Genomic DNA, 7020 nt, shown 5'->3' on the forward strand with positions numbered 1-7020 from the left:
TGCCCTATTCATTCAGCACTTCCAGCTTCCAGCGATATTCCGGCCACTCCTAGGCCTCAGGCTCCCTACTATGCACCGCCATTACCTAGTGCACCTCCTGCATGGGGTGATTTTAGCGGTCAGTCCAGCCGATCAGGCCTGAGCCAGTCACAACATCCACGTCCTTCGAAAGCTTGTTTTGAGTGTGGTGACGCTTATCATATAGTGAGGAATTGCCACAGACTCAAGAGGGGTGCACCTCCACAAACTACTCAGGTTGTGCGTATTTCACCGGGTCCTCAGGCCATGGTTACCGCACTAGTTGCCACTCCACCTTTACATACGGTTAAAATTGGAGAGTCTGATTTTATGTTCATTATGACATTCCATAGCCCGTATCCAGAAGGCTCGAGGCATATCTCGAGGTTTGACCCCGAGGGTTCCCTATGCTCAATCTCGGGGCAACGCAAATTGGTGGCTATCATGGACAAGCGGGAAATTCCCAAGGTACGTGGTCAAAGCTGACAACGCTTGCAAGAATAGTACAAGTCTGTACCGGACCATTAAGTAGTTGTAAAAGATATGTTTCTTTGTAATAATTATACATGTGCCATGTTGGGATTCTCCCTCCTATATAAAGGGGACCCTTGTTATTTCTTGCAGGCATGATATTCAATACAAGAGCAAGAACATTCTCTGCTCTTCAACTTAAACATATTCTACTGTTGCTCCTTTGATTTTATTGCTTAAATTTATTGTGTTTTATTGATTATTCTTCATTTATTACTCATCATTGATCATAAAGAGTCATCATCAAGGTCCTTAGAGCTGTTAGTCCTTCATTGACCATCCCCAGTCAGACACTTTAGCTCGACCTCGAGGCCCAGCGTAGGCCAGCTCGAGACCCTGATTTACGGCTATTCGGTTTGCATAACATACTGTCCTTGAGCTCTTATCTCATTTACCTAACTCACACTTAGCATCTATCGCTTAACAACTAGCATAAAATAAATTACGTATTTTTAGAATCATAAAATCAAATTTAATTGTAATTACCATTTTCAAGGTAAACAGTTTGGCGCCCACCGTGGGGCTAAAAATAATAGTGATTGTTTTCGTGCTGGTTTACTGAAAAATGCAAGCTATTCTTCACACTTTTTCTTGTCCAGGAATCTTTGATTTCAGGTCAAAATGTCTAACTTAGTGAATGCACATGAAAACTACGGTCCTGAGGACCATAGAGAGAATGGTGTAGATGTTTCAGGCACCGGTGCACCACTACGAAACCCTGAGGATGCACCAGAGACAATCCTCGTGAGTGTGCGCTCACACAATGCCCAACACGTCTATATAAGCGCCCACACTAATGGGAGTATACGCCAAGAAAACCAACAGGAAGCTCGGAAAACTCTATCCCGGGAGGAAAGAGAGGCAGACAGGAGGAACGGAACGCGAAAACTCAGCACATCATTCATATGATCATCAGGGGGACTGACGTTCCTCAAGGACCCTTGATCAAGCGGATAAAAGTTTTTGCTACAACAGAAGGGCAAATTCGGGGTCGCATGCCCAAGGACATCCTTGCATTCAGTGAAGAGGACTTCGAGACCTTGTCTCATCCACATAACGATGCGCTGGTATTTCATTTCTCTTGAATAACATTCAAATCAAACATGTACTCGTGGATCCAGGTATCTCGGCCAACGTAATCAGGTCAAAAGTCCTCAATGGCTTCAACATGGGCGGCGAAGCAACGAAGAGGGAGATCACCCTCCCGGTGAACATGTCCGGTACAGTTCAAAATACCAAATTTCATGTCATCGAAGGTGACATGAGGTACAATGCATTGCTTGGAAAGCCATGGATACATAACATGAGGGAAGTACCGTCAACTCTTCATCAAATGATGAAGTTTCCAACAAAAGACAGTATAAAAACGGTATATGGAGAATAACATGCAGCGAAGGAGATGTTCGCGGTTCACAGGGAGGCACCAACTTCCATACTCTCCACCTCAGAGGAGCCAGAGGGCAAACAGACCCCCAAAGACGATGAAGAAGACTTCCTCGCTCCCCGAACCTTCGTTGCCCCCGAAGAATCGGATGCAACAAAATCAACAACTTAAGAACTGGAGCAAGTTGTTTTGATCGAGCATCTCCTAGATCGGAAAGTATACCTGAGAACGGGATTAACCCCCGAACTCAGGAATAAACTCATTCAATTTCTTATTAATAACATCGATTGCTTTTCTTGGTCCTATTTAGATATGACAGGGATCCCGCCGGAAATAACCACCCGTCAACTTAGTGTCAACCGCAGGTTCAAACCGGTGAAGCAAAAAAAGAGACCTCAGTGGGAGGTAAAACACGCGTTCATCAAGGACGAGGTAACAAAACTCCTCAAAATAGGGTCTATTGGGGAGGTAAAATATCCCGAATGGTTGGCCAATGTGGTGGTAGTTCCTAAAAAGGGGAATAAGTTAAGAATGTGCGTAGATTATAAAGACTTAAATAGAGCGTGCCCCAAAGATTCATTCCTGTTGCCCAACATCGACCGCTTGATTGATGCCACGGCCGGCCACAAGATCCTCACCTTTATCGATGCCTACTCGGGGTATAATCAAATTCAGATGAACCCCAAAGATAGGGAAAAGACTTCGTTCATCACGAAGTACGGTACGTACTGCTACAATGTGATACCCTTCGGGCTAAAAAACACGGGAGCCACATTCTAACGCCTAGTTAATAAGATGTTCGAACATCAAATAGACAAATCCATGGAAGTTTACATTGATGATATGCTAGTTAAGTCCCTGCGCGCAGAGGACCATTTAACTCATTTGCAGGAGACATTTGACATCCCCAGAAGCTACAACATGAAACTCAATCCCGAGAAATGTGTCTTCAGAGTGGGTTCGGGCAAATTCTTAGGCTTCATGGTGTCATATAGGGGGATTGAGATCAACCCTGACAAAATCAAAGCCATCGAAGAAATCACGATGGTAAATAATGTGAAGGCCGTGCAATGGCTGACTGGGCGGATAACAGCCTTGGGCCGATTCATATCGAGGTTATCAGACATGAGTCATCATTTCTTCTCCTTACTCAAAAAGAAAAAGAGCTTCGAATGGACTCCTGAATGCCAATGAGCCTTAGAGGAGTTGAAGTGATATCTGACAAGCCCACCTTTACTCCACACCCCAAAGGAGGATGAAACGTTGTATTTGTACCTGTCCGTATCCGAGGTAGCAGTAAGTGGTGTGCTAGTTCGAGAAGAACAAGGTACACAATTCCCTATTTATTATGTAAGTCAGACCCTGGGAGATGCCAAAACCAGATATCTGCACCTAGAAAAATTAGCTCTTGCATTGATAAGTGCATCTCGAAAATTAAAGCCTTATTTTCAATGCCATCATATTTGTGTTTTGACGACATATCCTCTTTGAAGCATATTGCATACGCCCGAATTATTGGGTCAACTGGCCAAATGGGCCATCGAACTCGGGGGGTACGATATCGAGTATCAACCCCGAACGGCTATCAAGACCCAAATTCTTGCGGATTTATGGCCGACTTTACGCCAGCCCTCGTGCCCGAGGTAGAGAAGGAACTTCTACTAAAAATGGGTACATCTTCGGAGGTATGAACCTTGTTCACTGATGGCGCCTCGAACGTGAAAGGGTTTGGGCTCGGCATAGTTCTGAAGCCACCTACGGGCGGCATGATTAGGCAATTTATAAAAGCTGCAATGTCGACTAATAACAAATCCGAGTATGAGGCTATGATTGCAGGTCTGTAATTGGTTAAAGGCCTAGGAGCGGAAATCATTGAAGCAAAATGTGATTCCATTCTGGTGGTAAATAAGGTAAATGGGAACTTCAAGGTTCGAGAAGACAGGATGTAGAGATACTTAGACAAAATTCAAGTCACATTGCACCGCTTCAAAGAATGGACTCTGGTCCACATACCTCGAGAGCAGAATAGTGAGGTCGATGCTCTCACAAGCCTGGGATCATTTGTCGAGGAAGATGACATACTCCCCGGGTCTGTTGTTCAGCTATCCAAATCAGTGATCGAAGAAGCCCATGCAGAGATCAACTCCACTAGCATGACATGGGATTGGAGAAATAAATATATCAATTATTTGGAAAGTGGGAAGCTACCCGTGGACCCAAAAGAGTTGATGGCCCTGCGAACCAAAGCAGCCTGATTCTCACTCGACGAAAATGGAACACTATACAGAAGAACCTTTGATGGGCCCCTAGCAGTATACCATGGACCGGGGGACACAGATTACGTGCTCCGAGAAATCCACGAGAGCACCTGCGGAAATCACTCATGTGCCGATTCCTTAGTCCAAAAGGTGATCAGAGCAGGCTACTATTAGGACAACATGGAGAAGGACACTAAAGAATTCGTCCGAAAATGTGACAAATGCAAGAGATTTGCACCAATGATCCACCAACCCAGTGAACATCTACATTCAGTTTTGTCACCATGGAACCACCAACCCCTACCAACGGCACCATGTAAGGCTAGATTTATTTTATTTATGACTGACTACTTCTCAAAATGGGTGAAAGCGCAGGCCTTCGGGAAGATAAGAGAAAAAGAAGTCATTAACTTCATCTGGGACCATATCATGTGTCGATTCGGGATTCCCTCCGAGATAGCATGTGATAACGAGAAGAAGCTCATCAAAAGCAAAGTAACAAAAGTTTCTCGAGGACCATAAAATCAAAAGGATCATGTCAACACCCTACCACCCATGTGCAAACGATCAGGCCGAGTCCAAAAACAAGACCATCATTCAAAACTTGAAAAAGAAGTTAGAAAATGCGAAAGCAAAATGGAGAGAAATGTTGCCCGAGGTGTTATATGCATATTAAACAACTCCAAAATCGAGCACGGGAGAGACGCCTTTCTCTCTGGTGTATGGCTCCAAGGCTTTGATACCAGTCGAGGTCAGAGAGCCAAGCACTAATTTTTGACATGCCACCGAGAGCTCAAACAACGAGGCCATGACTGCAGCCCTCGAACTATTAGATGAAAAGCGAGAAGCTTCACTGGTCCGAATGGCCACACAAAAATAAAGAATCGAAAGGTACTATAACAGGAGAACAAATCTCTGACATTTCAGAGTCAGGGACTTAGTCTTAAGGAAAGTCACCCTAAACACTCGAAACCCTAATGAATGGAAGCTAGGCCCAAGCTGGGAAGAACCGTACCGCGTCCTCGGAGTGATTGACAAAGGGTCCTACAAGCTCGGTACCATGGAAGGAGAATAGCTTCCAAGAAATTGGAAAATATCAATGCTCAAACTCTATTACTGCTAAGGTGGCTGATGGAAGACACCGAAACATCCTCCGACTCAAAGACCTTGGGTTTTAAATCATGCATTGCACTCTTTTCCTTCGATCAGATTTTATCCAAAAAAGGTTTTTACCGGCAAGGTTTTTAACGAGGCTACATTTATATGCTACCAAAGGAGGACTCAACAAGTATTCAAGGCTTCTCTCCAACCACCCTCGAATACTGAGGGGCATCCCCCCGGAAGATTGCCTCATCGGAGAGATCAAAATAAGCCAAAGAGGGTCTCGATAGGAAGATGATGTATCGGGCCAAATGGTCAAATCACTAATAGAAATTCGGCAAAAACCGACCAAAAAAACTAACCAACTTTGGTCGGTCAAAAAACCAGCCAAAATTGGTCGATTTTTCAAAATATTTTAATTTTTAATTTTTTTTACGAAATCGACCAACTTTGATCAGTTTTCTTTGGCGCAAAATGGGGGAAACTATTTTTGAGTCCCGTAAAATTTATTTTTCAAGAAACCGACCAACTTTGGTCTGTTTTTGCAATTAAAATAAATATTAAAAAATTGACCAACTTTGGTAGGTATTTTATTTTTTAATAAAACCGACCAACTTTGGTCGGTTATTTTCGTGCGAATATACAACTAGAGAGTATAAATAAAAAATAAGACAATCTTAAAACAAAATGCACCAATGATCTAGTGGTAGAATAGTATCCTGTCACAGTATACACCCTGTTTTGATTCCCAGATGGTGAATCTTTTGATTACATAATTAAAATACAAACCAACTTTGATCGGAAAATACCGACCAACTTTGGTAGGTTTTTTTTGCAATATTTTTTTTTGAATTTAATGGACCGATCAATGTTGTTCGGTAGTCGGTATATTAAAAAGACCATCAAAATACCACCCAAGCGTATTTGGTCGCATCTTGGTCGGTAATTGACCATAACCGACCAAAGTTGGTTGGTTTTTTTGGTCGGTATTTACCGAATTTCTAATAGTGAATATACCGTGTCCGCGTAGAATAATCGAACCCTCGATGGCAAAAACTATGTATACTTGTGCCAAGTAATCAAGGAATATTTTTTCCATCAAAACACTTTGCGCTTCAAAGAAGTTTGCTATTTTCACAAGAAATGGCCCCAGGACAAAAAATTTCCCGAACACTCGGAAACTTACACCAAAAACTCGAAGACATAAGAGCTCCAAGCAAGAAACTTCGAGCTCATAAGCCCTCAATGAGGAAACATCAAGTTTACAAGGAACGACTCCAGAGCCAAAAACTTTCGATGTCTCGGGGACTGTTGCCGACTGTCACCGCATCGAGCTATCAAAAACTCGAGGCCATAAGACCCTAAGCGGGAAACCTCGAGCCCGAAACCCCTCCTTGTGGCAATGCTAGAAAATGTAAGACCTCCATGAGGCATTATCAACAGTGTAAGACCTCCATAAGGCAACCTCGAGCTCATAAGACCTTCATAAGGCAATACCAAATCTGTAAGACCTCAAGCAAGGCATGAATTATACTTGTGCCAAGTAACCTATCTGTAAGACCTCAAGTAAGGCATGTTCAAACTTATAAGACCTTACAAAAAGCATAATCCCGATCTTAAAGTCAAGTCTATATATTCGAACTTGTAAGATCCCTAAAAAGGCATACCCTTGATATAGACACAGAGGCTACCTCACACGGGGACTAAAAGGCTGCGACCAAATACAAT

Source organism: Nicotiana tabacum, chromosome 8 (genome assembly GCF_000715075.1).
Source record: "Nicotiana tabacum cultivar K326 chromosome 8, ASM71507v2, whole genome shotgun sequence".
NCBI classification, from domain to species: Eukaryota; Viridiplantae; Streptophyta; class Magnoliopsida; order Solanales; family Solanaceae; genus Nicotiana; species Nicotiana tabacum.